Below are 13,887 nucleotides of genomic sequence, written 5' to 3'. Positions count from 1 at the left end.
CAAACGACTACATTGAGAATGGATGAACAACAAAGTCCTAATGTATAGCACAGGGAATTATATTCAATATCCTGTGATAAACCATAATGGAAAAGAATATAAAAATGCATATATATGTGTATGACTTTGAGTCATTTTGCTGTATAGCAGAGATTGGCACAACACTGTTAATCAACTATACTTCAATAAAAACTTTTTTTTAAAGCTGTGTGACTCTAGATAAGTTTCTTAACCTTTCTAAAAGGTTTTTTACAGAGGTGATAATTTTACCCCAATAGGATTTAAATAAAATACCATCTATAGAATGAATCACACAGCATCACAGTAAATATAATAAATGTCTCCGTAAGTGTAAGCTTTTGTTCTTCAAAATAATGTCTTTTTCCAAACAAGGACAGGAGAGCCAGCTCTCTCCCATTTTTACTTAGGCAAGACTTAACATGAATCACTACTGAACTTCCTCTTGTTGGTTTTGGCCCGGAATACCAGCCTGCTGTGTGAATCCTGATCTGGTCACCCCAGCTACAAGCCACTCTGCTCAGTTTCGCAGCTTCCATGCTCCACCCAAGTCCCTGATAGACATGCTGGACACAGCTCCCTAATCTTACAGAATTCCACGTGCACAATTCTGCTTTTTTAAAATAGTAAGCGGACCCTAATGTCAAGTAACCAGCCAACTTAATCAGACTTGCAATCTGTGAACACAGTTTAATGTTACAACAAAAATATGAAGTAAAAACCGATCACCATCATCAAGAGTTGGGACACAGAAAGAGTGATGGGGAGGGAAGGAACCAGCATTAGGAGGAACTGGATCAGGGACGACGGGGTGGGGGTCTATACTCCTGGGCTGCGTGGTGGTGGTGAGTCTTCTGAGAGAAGACGTATTGTATTCAGCAGCCCCACTTTGGCAGCCCCAGCTCTGAAATCTAGACAGTAAAATACGGTTGACTGATATCAGCTCCATGCTTGACCTGATGGTCACCCTGCAGAGGCAACTTCTATGTTTTGTAAGGTGGGTACCCCTATTCCCAATTCCTTCTTTTCAGACATCCCCATAAGATGGGTTCAAAGTAATTATTTAAATTCCATGTTACTAATATTTTATAAGGTAAGTTGTTATCTGAACCCTATGTATAGGCTTTCTCCCCCAAGTCTGAGTCAACTAACATCACGTCACTCAGTGACCCTCTTCTGGGCCAGACTCCGAAGTGGGCCTGGAGAAGGAGCGGAATCATCTGGCCCTGCACAGAGCAGCCACCATGTATGCACACAGTGAGCACCCTTGCCAATACTTTCCCTGCCTTCTTTCTCACCTTCTCAATAAACCCTGGAGGTGGATATTACCAATCCCCATTTTATAGGTGAACAGCTGTAGCTTCCAGAACCATGTGTCCAAGGTGTGGGGGAGCCCGGGCAGCACCCCTTCCTGTCTGGCCCAGACAAAGCCTGCCTTTTGCTCATGGATGCCCCTCCCCTGCCCTTGCGGACCAGGAATCCAGTCAAATGCAGCAGCCGACCTATCATCACTCACAGCTAGCATTTCCCATCTTGGATAGAATACATCTGCTGCTATGATTCACTTGACCACAACAACCTTTCGATATCTCAATGAAGTCTTTTACTTTTTTTCCCTCTCTATATTGTACGCAGAGCTACACATCTGCTTTTCATAAGTATTTGACTTTATCTAAGTTATTGCACGAGGAATACGTGTTCTTGACTGACATTCACAGGCTGGAATGCAATTGTTAATTTCCTTGCACAAACATATACCAAAGCTTTGCAAAGTTCAAGGCTCAGGGAAGATGAGCATGGAGGGAGAAAGGAGGCACTAGGATGACTCTTGGGCGTCTGGATTAAGTGACTCATGCAAGATGTTCATCTCATTCAGCCTCACAATCATCCTCAATGCCACCTTTGAGGTCAGATGCTCAGTGACCTTGGGTACTGAATGCGAGCAGTGCCTAGGTTATAGCTAAGATAAAGGGAGCACACTGGCGGCCCCAGGAGGAATCTGGCCTGTAGGTCTGATTCTTCTAACTATAGTTGTAGAGTTTACCCCAAAAAAGGGAATTATTTGCTAATGTTTAGAAATATGGAGATTTCACATAAGCACCTAGATTTCTGACATGTCAGGAAAAGGAAAGAGGAAATCAATATAGGACCCACATCCCAACGTGGTAATAATTCAAACTAAGGGTGGCCACACAGTTTTTAAGGGGCATGTGCCCTCCAATTTGCATAATCCCCACAAAGCCGCTATCTGCCTGGCCCCCAAGGGTCCAACCGGGAGCTTGCTGGTGATGAATGACTGTCGATTTGAAGGTAATCAATAGACGTGTATTTGTAACTGATGTCAGACTCTTCAGTCTTGCTACAGAACATCGTGTTCTAGTGAGTAAGAAACATACACACAAATAACTCAAAAATAAAGCAAAACAAAGGATGTTTTATTGTCTTCACTGGACACTGAGTTTGGCCATGTGCACACAGAAGCAGAGTTTAAGAAGTTATTCCATGGTGCTCAGTGTCTAAACTCTACTCCCTTTGCACCATTGGGCTTTGTCTCTGGGATACTTCAGATATAAAATATTAGTTTATTTAAGAAACTCAAATAAAAATTCCCAAAGTATAGACAAATCATATTCTAGAACACATCTATACCATCACTAATACACAGATCATTACTGTCCCTGGGGAGCCCATTCCAGGAATTACACAGGCCACCTCTCCACAGCACCCCCACATAATCCTATATTAAGGATGAGAACATCTAGGTTATTTTTTGCCATGAGTGCAATGTTCCTGGCTACTAGACAAGTTGGAAAACCACCATAACTTCCAACTGTAGCAAGAGACGTATTCAAAGTGACCCAACACAACAGGGTTTAGTTACTTTTGTTTTGACTATATTTTTTGTAAAAAAGAAATTCCCAAATACAAAACTACTTTACATGAAGAAAGATTTAACAGGATATTACCGATGGTACTTTGGTAAGTCATCATGTTTCATGTACAGCACAACATCAGGTAAGAGTGAATAGAAAGGAAAACCAAATGTTGCCAAATATAAAAGTTGATGGAGAGTGATGGTGGGCTACGTAATATGGACCAACCATCCCACTGATAACAAGAAGAAAAGCAAAAATAGCCTCCATAAATGAAATAATTTTCAGACAAACAAAAATAGAAAGAATTCACCATTGGTAGACCAGTCCTAAAGGAAATATTAAAAGGTGTTTTTCAGGTTACACGAAGCTTGGAGATACAGAAAGAAATGAAGAGTGAAAATTAAAATGGTCCCAGGGAAAACCATAATTCAAAAAGACACATGCACCCCACTGATCACTGCAACACTATTTACAATAGCCAGGCCATGGAAGCAACTTAAATGTCCATCAACAGGTGAATGGATAAAGAAGATGTGGTGTGTATACACACACACACACACACACACACACATAATGGAATATTAGCCGTAAAAAGGAATCAAATTGGGACATTTGTAGAGACATGGATAGACCTAGAGACTGTCATACAGAGTGAAGTGAGTCAGAAAGAGAAAAATGAATATCGTATATTAACACATATGCAGAATATAGAAAAATGGTACAGATCAACCAGTTTGCAAGGCAGAAATAGAGACACAGATGTAGAGAACAAACATATGGATACCAACTGGGGAAAGCAGGGGGGGTGGCGGTGAGAAAAATTGGGAGATTGGAATTGCCATATATACATTACTAATAAGAAAAAAGATATCAAATTGTACACTTTAAATATATGCAGTTTACTGCATGTCAATTATATCTCAATAAAAGTTCTAAAAAAATTAAATTGTTGAAGAAAGTGTGTAATTCTAAATAAAGAGCAACTACATAAAACAGCAAGTATTGAGACTTATGGCATTGAAAATATATGGCATTAATATAAATGGCATATGAATCAGAAGAGTGATAAATGACATTAAAGTACCCTAAGATCCTTCCTTGCATCACCTAGGAAGAGGATAAAATGACCAATTAATATTTGACTTTGATAAGTCAAGAATATATGTTTTGCCAAAAATACAATTACCATATGATCCAGCAATTCCACTTCTGGGCATATATCTGGACAAAACGATAATCAAAAAATATACATGCACCCCTATGTTCATGGCAGCACTCTTCACAATTGCCAAAACATGAAAACAACCTAAACGTCCATCAACAGAAGAATGGATAAAGAAGATGTGGTACATATATACACAATGGAATACTACTCAGCCATAAAAAAGAACAAAATAATGCCATTTACAGCAACATGGATGGACCTAGAGATTATCACACTAAGTGAAGTAAGTCAGAAAGAGAAAGACAAATACCATATTGTATCACTTAAATGTGGAATCTAAAACAGGGCACAAATGAACCTATCTACAAAACAGAAACAGACTCGCAGACATAGAGAACAGACTTATGGTTGCCAAGGGGGGAGGAGAGGAGGGGAGGGAAGGACTGGGAGTTTGGGATTAGCAGATGTAAACTATTACATACAGGATGGATAAACAACGAGGTCCTACTGTATAGCACAGGGAACTATATTCAATATTCTCTGATAAAACACAGTGGAAAAGAATATTAAGAAAATAATGTGTGTGTATAACTGAATCACTGTGCTGTGCAGCCAGAGATTGGCACACTATAACAAGTAAACTATACTTCAATAAAAAAAATTTTTTTAAAGCATACATGTTTTGATGTCTAGTACTACCATTAAAAGAATAGAAAAGAGTGTATACTTCCAAATGAATAGGTGGAAAAAGATACAATAAGGGCACATATGCAGTCAATCCAACAGAAAGCAAAAATGAAGAGGAAAAAAAGAACATATAAAAGATGGAGACATTTCACTTTACATAATGAAATGAAAGATTTAAATGCAAATATATTAATAATTGCATTAAACCCAAATACAGTAAATGCACCTATTAAAAGACAAAGATTATCAGGATGAAAATTCAATTATATTCTGTTTAAAAGAGACGTTTCTTAAATATAAAGACCACAAAGTTTGAAAATGAAAAATTGAGAAGAGACACCATAAAACCACTAACCAAAATAAATTTAGTTTAGTTACACTAAAGTAGACTTCAAGATGAAGAGAAAAATAGAGATGCTTTATGATGTTGGAAATTTGAATTCACCAGGATGGAACAAAAAAATCTAGAAGTGGATGTACCTTACAACATCACCTCAAAATATATAAAGCAAAAATTGACAGAACTATAAGAAGGAATATAAAATTTCATAATCATGGTGGGAGGTTTTAACACAGCTCTCACATTAACTTAGCAAAGAGATGAAAAATCAGTAAGCGTATAGGGTACTGAAACAATTCAATTACAAACAGAATGAACATGCATGTATAGAAAGCTATAACCAACCACTACAGAATATACATTCTTTGTATTTACAAAATATATATAAAAACCTATCATAAACTGAGTTATACAGTGAATCTTAAGAGTTCAAAGGATTAAACTCATACAAGTATTTTCTTTGCCCACAAATCAAATAAGCTAAACATCAATAAAAAATAAATTTCCAAATAATCAGAAACTAGGAGATACTCTTTTTTATTATTTTTAAAGAGCTTTATTGACACATAACTATATATCATAAAGTTCACCTAAAGTGCACAGTTCAGTGGTTTTTGGTATACAGTCATGCAGCCAAACCATTTGCTGAAAAGACCATCCTTTCTGATTTAATTGTTTTGGTACCCTTATCAAAAATCAACCGACCATAACATGAGGGCTTATTTCTGAGCTCTCAATCCTATTTCATTGATCTATATGTTCATCCTCATGCCACTGTTTTCAATACTATAGCTTTGCAGTAAGTTTTTTTTTTCTTTTTGATTTTTTAAAAAAGATTTTATTGGAGTACAGTTGCTTTACAATGTTGTGTTAGTTTCTGCTGTACAGCAAAGTAAATCAGTTATATATATATATACATATATCCACTCTTTCAGATTCTTTTCCCATATAGGTCATTGGACAGTATTGCGAAGAACACCCTGTGCTATACAGTAGTTACTTATTAGTTATCTATTTTACTTTCTGATTCTATTTTTTAATTTCATATTTTAAGCTCTTTATTGGAGTATAATTGCCTTACACTGTTGTGCCAGTTTCTGCCGCACAACACAGTGAATCAGCTGTATTCACACACATATACCCATATCCCCTCCTCCCTCCTGGAACTCCCTCCCATTCTCCTATCCCAGCCCTCTAAGTCATCACCCATCATCAAGCTGATCTCCCTGTGTTATGCAGCAGCTTCCCACCAGCTATCCATTTTACACTTGGTAGTGTATACATGTCAATGCTACTCTCTCACCTCGTCCCAGCTTCCCCCTTGCAGTAAGTTTTGAAATCTGGAAATGAGTCCTTCAACTTTGTTCTGCCTTTTCAAGAATGTTTTGGCTATTCTAGGTCCCTTGTATTTCCAGATGAATGTTAGGATCAGCTTGTCAATTTCTGCAAAAAACCCAGCTGGGTTTTTTTTTGAGTTGTAATTAACATACAACATTAACGTAGTTTCAGGTATACAACACAGCAATTCAATATTTTCATACATTATGAAATGACCACTGCAACAAGACCAGGTACCATCCATCCTGGTACAAAGTTGTTCACACTATTATTGATTTTATTCCCTGTGCATACATTACATCCCCATAACTTATTTATCTTATAGCTGGAAGCTTGTACCTCTTAATCCCCTTCACCTATTTCATCAGTCCCTTCCCCTCTCCCCTCTGGTAACAACCAGTTTGTTCTCTGTGTCTATGACTCTGTTTCTGTTTTGTTTTGTTTGTTCGTTTGTTTTGTTTTTTAGTGTCCACATATAAGTGAAATAAATCATACAGTATTTATCTTTCTCCATCTGATTTATTTCACTTAGCATAATACCCTCCGGGCCCACCCATGTTTTTGCAATGGTAAGATTTCATTCTTTTTATGGCTGAATAATAATCCATTGCCTATATATACCACATCTTCTTTTTCTAGTCATCTACTGATACACACTTAAGTTGCTTCCAGATCTTAGCTATTGCAGATTGCACCGCAATGAACAAAGGAGTACTTATAACTTTTCAAAGTAGTGTTTTCATTTTCTTCGGAAAAAATATTTAGAAGCGGAATTGCTGGATCGTATGGTAGTTATATTAAGTTTTTTGAGGAATCTCCATGCTGTTTTTTCATAATTTGCTGCACCAACGTACATTTCCACCAACAATGCACAAAGGATCCCTTTTTCTCCACATCTTTGTCAATACTTGTTGTTTCTTGTCTTTTTTATAGCAGCCATCTGACAGGTGTGAGGTGATTATCTTATGGTGGTTTTCATGTTCATTTCCCGGATGATTACTGATGTTGAGCATCTTTTCATGTACCTGTTGACCATCTGTATGTCTTCTTTAGAAAAATGTCTATTCGAGTCCTCTGCCCATTTTTAATTGGGTTGTTTATTTTTTAATATCAAGTTGTGTGAGTTCTTTATATATTTTGGATATATTATCAGATGTATGATTTGCAAATATCTTCTCCCATTCGGGAGGTTGCCATTAAGACAGTTTCTTTTAAACAATCTATGAATCAAAAAAGTAATCATCATAAAGATTAGAAAATACTCTTAACAAAAGAACGTGAATATATTACATATCAAAGAGTAGAGAAAGCAGTTAAAGCAGTGCTTAAAAAAGAAAGTTCTAGTTTTAAATGTACACATATTTGAAAAGAAGAGATCTGAAAAAAAATCAATGACCTCAGTTATTTCCAAGACATTAGAAATATGGCAGCAGCTTTTCCAGCGCCATCTGCTCGCGCCGCCACCTCCTGCTCCTCCCGTGGCTGCCCTGAGTCACTGCCTGCACAGTGCCGGCCGCCTGGCTCCCTGTGCTAGCCACCAATATTTGGCGTTCAAACAACACGGCAGACACCGACAACAAAGAACAGTCTGAACTTGACCAAGATTTGGATGATGTTGAAGAAGTAGAAGAAGAAACTGGTGAAGAAACAAAAATCAAAGCATGTCAGCTGAGCGTTCAGATGATGCAAAATCCTCAGATTCTGGCAGCCCTTCAAGAAAGACTTGATGGTCTGGTAGAAACACCAACAGGATACACTGAAAGCTTGCCTAGAGTAGTTAAAAGACACGTGAATGCTCTCAAAAACCTTCAAGTTAAATGTGCACAGACAGAAGCCAGGTTCTATGAGGAAGTTCATGATCTTGAAAGAAAGTATGATGTTCTCTATCAGCCTCTATTTGATAAGCAATTTGAGATTATTAATACCATTTATGAATCTACAGAAGAAGAATGTGAATGGAAACCAGAGAAGGAAGATGCCTGTTGAATGCCCTCTGATTTTTGAAAAGATATTTGCCATGGAGGGTGAGCCACCTTAGTGGACCCACTTTGGGGTATCTGCCCTTGTTCCCCAGGGCAGGGCTCCTGGAACAGATGTATTTGTACTATGTGAGAAGGGCTCCTCATGCCCAAACTCTAGAAGAGGGCCCTAGCCTGAGCTAGTTCAATCACTGTCTCTCTCCCAGGAATCTGGAAGTTGCAGAAACAAGACATATAAACCTGAAGGCTGGAGTAGTGGCGGCCACACTCTGCCACATGGGCCAGACAAGTAGAAAAAATAACATTCAGGAAGCACCAAACAATGAAGCAGAAATGCACGGAGCTGCAGAGACTAGAGGAGAAATAACCCTAATGACTTCTCATTTCTTGGTTACTGTCCCTCCCGAGGTCTGACGGCATTATCCCTTTGGATTGAGACATTTTTGTGTTCCTATAAAAGGCTCTTTATCAGTGCACATAATCTATAAGGAGTATTGAAACACCACTGGAAATCTAATAAGATGGAGACAATTCTGATCCCCTGAACTTTTCTAAGAAGAGAGTATTACACATAGCTGGAAGCAAGACTTTGATTATCCAGGAGGGGGAAACTCTATCAAAGGGTTTACTTAAACAACACTGTCACATCCAGCTGTTGATAACATTTCTAAGAGGCTAAAGGATGAGGGTGTCCTGTTAACTGCAGGGGTTTTGTTTTCCCCAGGGGGTATGAATCTTAGGGGTCAAAAGATGGGTTGCTTTGGACAACAGGGCAGAGACTGAGTACTCTTCAGCCATCCCCTATGCAGAGATCAGCTTTCCTACTGAAAACAGTTGAACAAATATTCCAGGAATACTCAAAGAATACATTTTAAAAGATACCAAATTGTTGCATGTAAGAATGGTAGTCCTATCTTAATAAGAAATCTCCCACCCTCTTTGCACAAATCATTCCAAGTGGACTTTTCTTGTTTCCAGCCCAAAGGACCTTAACTAATACAGCCTCTTTTTCTGCTTCCATAGAAGACAGGGCCAGTGGGAAGTCAGAAGAACCTATTTAGCTTCCTAAATACAAAAGATGAGAGGGGCACAGGGAGCTGGAGACCCATGCCGATGCTAAAACCCAAGAGGTTGGTCATTGAGGACCCAGGAAAAGAATGCAAGATCAGTCCAGCAGACAGCCTCACTTCCTTCTGGCCAGGGATGGGATGGGGTATGGGGATGCCTGAGCTAGGGGGACACAGTCTGGGCACCAACGCTGTGCACACAATCGGAGCTCATGTGTTCTTTTGCGTAAACTATGAAAGTAGAAATGGCAGCAGAAATCATACAGTAAGCCTGTTTTTACTAGTCTTTCTCAATTTCTCATTCCTATTCAGTCCAGCTCTGCTCCTACCTCAAGTAACGCCTTTCATCACCAGCCAGGTGGAACGACTGATTCGGTAGGGCAGTAGTTTTCAAGTCTGGCTTATCATCAGAAGTCTGTGAGCAGCTTTAAAAAGATGTAGATTAAGAAAGAATTAAAAACAAAAGACACACAGACAAAGGGATATACATTGCCAGGTTCCACTCCCTCTCAAAGATTCTAATTCATAAGTCCCAGTGGAGGCCCAAGAATCTTTATTTTGAAGAAACTTCCCAGGGAATTCTGACTCATGGCTGAGGTTAGGAATTACCCCTTTGGGGAATAAACTCTCTGGGTCCTCAAGCATTTCCTCAGATCCCCATGTTGTCTTCTTGCCATAATGTGGGCTAGTTGTACCCTGATAATTCTCACTCCCTTTATAACTCTTTTCAGTGGAAGCCACACCTCCCAAACCCTTCCCAGGGACGATGAAAGAGGCTACCGGACAGCCTGCTCCTCACTGATTCTCTACCCACGGCCCCTCATAAAGTTACTCCCTGTAAAACACCCTGTAATATTTACCGAGGCCAAACTATGGCAACTGGGGGTCTCCAGCCTGCCCACTTCATTGTACACTGAGATTTAATACGTCACCTATATTCAGCAAGCCCATAGTAAGCATGACCGGTCAGCAGAAGAGGTCTCGGGGGTCGGGGGAGGGGGGCGGAAATGAGGCCAGAAAACTGCAAAAGAAACCCACAGAAGCTCTCTAAACTAACCTAGTCCTTCTTCCATAAACCACCAGATCTGGGGAAAACTAAGAGCATGAAAAAAAAGCACTAGGATAAAAGCCAAACAGCCAACCTTGGAGGAAGCAGAAATAATAGAGAAAAAGAAAGGCAACTTGAATCTTTTCCCCCCTCAGGTCTAAGAACTTTTCTTCTATTATTTCTTTTAAAAATGTCTGTCCTTCCAGTTCATTTCCATATCTCTTTCTCTAAAACTGCACTTAAGCAGATATCCTCCTGATAGACCCTTCCATGCCTTTTATCCTCTTCATTATATTTTTTGCTTCTAGTGAAAGAAGGACGGTGTGGCTAGAACACAAAGAGTGAGACAGAGTAAGGTCTTAGTTGAGGCTTTGCAGGGAGGTAGGACTTGACTGTGCAATATTTTAGAGGCCACATTGTGGATTTTGGTCAACCTTTTCCCTAAGAGCAAGTGAAGCCTCTAAAGTGATGTTAATCTAGCAGGGAGATGGGGCGTGGTGGTGTTATGATCAGATCTGTATTTTGGAAAAGATTACTCTGGCTGGGTTGGAAAGGAGCATGGATGGATGCAGGGGGACCAGTTGAATGGCTTGACCAAGGGTGATGGTGGTAAAGATGGGAAAAAGTGGATGGGTTGCAAAAAAAATTACAAAGAGCCAAAAGACATATAGAAAGTAACCAGAAAGGTACAAATTACAGTATGATATAATTTTTCATCTGATTGACAAAACTTTTAAAACACTGAAAACCTATATAAAATTGATGAAAAGGGGGAACTCTCAAATACTCTTTGTATAGACGTTTTGATGGTAATTTAGTAGTATCCAAATGAGCATGTCTCTCAATTCAAGTCCATATCTAAAACGTATCCTATAAGAATATTACCCTTTGCGCATAAAGATATATGTTCCAGGATGTTTACCACACCATTTGTTTGGAATAGCAAAAGACTGGAAACAATCAAATGTCCATCAGCAACGGAGTGAGGTAATATTACATACAACAATTCAAAAGAATAAAGTGACTCTTACATACTCGGATGGGAAAAAAGTCTATAATGTATTGATGCATAGAAAAACAAGTGTCAGAAAAACATGTCCAGGATGTTATAAAGAAAGCTCAATCCACCTAAATGTGCTTGTAACGTAAATATATCTTTGAGCATGCAAAATCAATCATCTGGGATGATATATATCAATCTGTGTGTGGTCTATCTTCTGAGCAAAACTGGAAACTAGGTTTTCGGTTGAGAATAAGGGCAGCTGTTCCAAATATTTTCCACCGGAGGAGAATGGTTCTGGCTGGAATTGTCGGGAATAGGAAATGCAGCTGACACTACACTGCCAAGCCTTACGGAAGGCTCAAAATGGAAACTGAGCCAATCGTCAAGGTCATCTCATTTTCTCCAGCAAGACTCACGATGCGGAAGAGGAAGGAAGAGCCACAGACTGAGCATCTGCTATGACCCAGGTTGCTTACGTGTTTCACTCTAAACCAATTAATCAAAACTTCCCAAACACAAGACAACCTAAAGAATGGGAGAAAATATCTGCAAGTGATGCAAAAAACCAAATGACTCTATCCAACAATTGGCAGAAGGCCTAAATAGACATTTGTTCAAAGAAGAATACATATAGCCAATAGGCACATGCAAAGATGCTCAACATCACTAATTATTAGAGAAAGGCAAATCCAAAGTCTAATGAGGCACCACCTCACACCCGTCAGAATGGCCATCATTAAAAAGTCTACAAATAACAAATGCTGGAGAGGGTGTGGAGAAAAGGGAACCCTCTTATACTATTGGTGGGAATGTACGTTGGTGCAGCCATTGTAGAAAACAGTGTGGAGGTTCCTCAGAATACTAAAATTAGAATTACCATATGATCCAGCAATCCCACTCCTTGGCATATATGCGGACAAAACTATAATTCAAAAAGAAACATGCACCCCTATGTTCATAGAAGCAGTATTCACAACAGCCAAAACATGGAAACAACCTAAATGTCCATCGGCAGAGGGATGGATAAAGATGTTGTACATATATACAATGGAATATTACTCAGCCATAAAAAAGAACAAAATAACGCCATTTGCAGCAACATGGATGCAATTAGAGATTATCATACTCGGTGAAGTAAGTCAGAAAGAGAAACACAAATGTCATATGATACCACTGATGTGTGGAATCTAAAACATGACACAAATGAACCTATCTATGAAACAGAAACAGAATCATGGACTTAAGAGAACAGACTTGTGGTTGCCAAGGAGGGGGGAGGGGGTTGGGGAGGGAGGGAGTGAGAGGTTGGGGTTAGCAGATGTAAGCTTCTGTATATAGAATGGATAAACAACAAGGTCCTCCTGTATAGCACAGAGAACTATATTCAATATCCTATGAAAAACCATAGTGGAAAAGAATATTTAAAAATAAGAATGCATCGGACTTCCTAGGTGGCGCAGTGGTAAAGAATCTGCCTGCCAATGCAGGGGACATGGGTTCGAGCCCTGCCCTGGGAAGATTCCACATGCCATGGAGCAACTAAGCCCGTGCGCCTAAAAAAAAAAAAAAAATAAGAATGCATATATATGTATATATATAACTGAATCACTTTGCTGTAGAACAGAAATTAACACAACATTGTAAATTAACTATACTTCAGTAAAACAAAAAACTTCCCAGCCATAATTTCACACAGACAATAATACCCCACTGTGCAGATTAGGAGGTTAGGTAGTCCAAGGTTACACAAGAAGAGCATGGTAGAACTCCAAATTTCCCCATTAGTGTGCCCTCACGGCTCTCTCCTCACTTTCCCTGGCTGGAGCACGCTCCTCCCGGGTGGTAGAGTCGCCAGAAGGAAGGGGTCTGGGTGACCTTTGAGTGACCTCAGGGAACAAAGCTCTTCTACCCCTAAACCATCTACCAGCTCAGACTCTTATCAAAGAGAAAAGCATTTTTTTCCTGTTTAAGGCCCGAAACAAGAGAAAAGTTACTTTTATTCTCTGCTAACCCACTGTACCAACGTCCTCATTAAACAGTTTCTAAACAAAGGGATAGAGTAGTTCAGTGAAAACACTAGGTTACAGATTTAATGTGAAACGAAATATTCTTAGGCCTCATCAACTTTGTATATAGAGGGAAACTACCTGTCTATTCTCAACGCTACTTTTTTCTTTCTCTTTGGGGTGTCTCTATATGTTCGACATCCCAATGATTTGTAATTATAAAGAGTACATGTTAATTAGTATTTACATACTAATTGGTATAATACATACCATTGAGGATGGCACTATGGGAAACCATCATTTAGTAGGAACTCTCCATTATGAGAGGTGGTACACAGCAGAGATGACGCCATTTTCAGG

This window comes from Hippopotamus amphibius, chromosome 2 (genome assembly GCF_030028045.1).
Source record: "Hippopotamus amphibius kiboko isolate mHipAmp2 chromosome 2, mHipAmp2.hap2, whole genome shotgun sequence".
NCBI classification, from domain to species: domain Eukaryota; kingdom Metazoa; phylum Chordata; class Mammalia; order Artiodactyla; family Hippopotamidae; genus Hippopotamus; species Hippopotamus amphibius.
The sequence above is the reverse complement of the archived record's forward strand: the minus strand, read 5'-3'. Positions refer to the sequence as shown.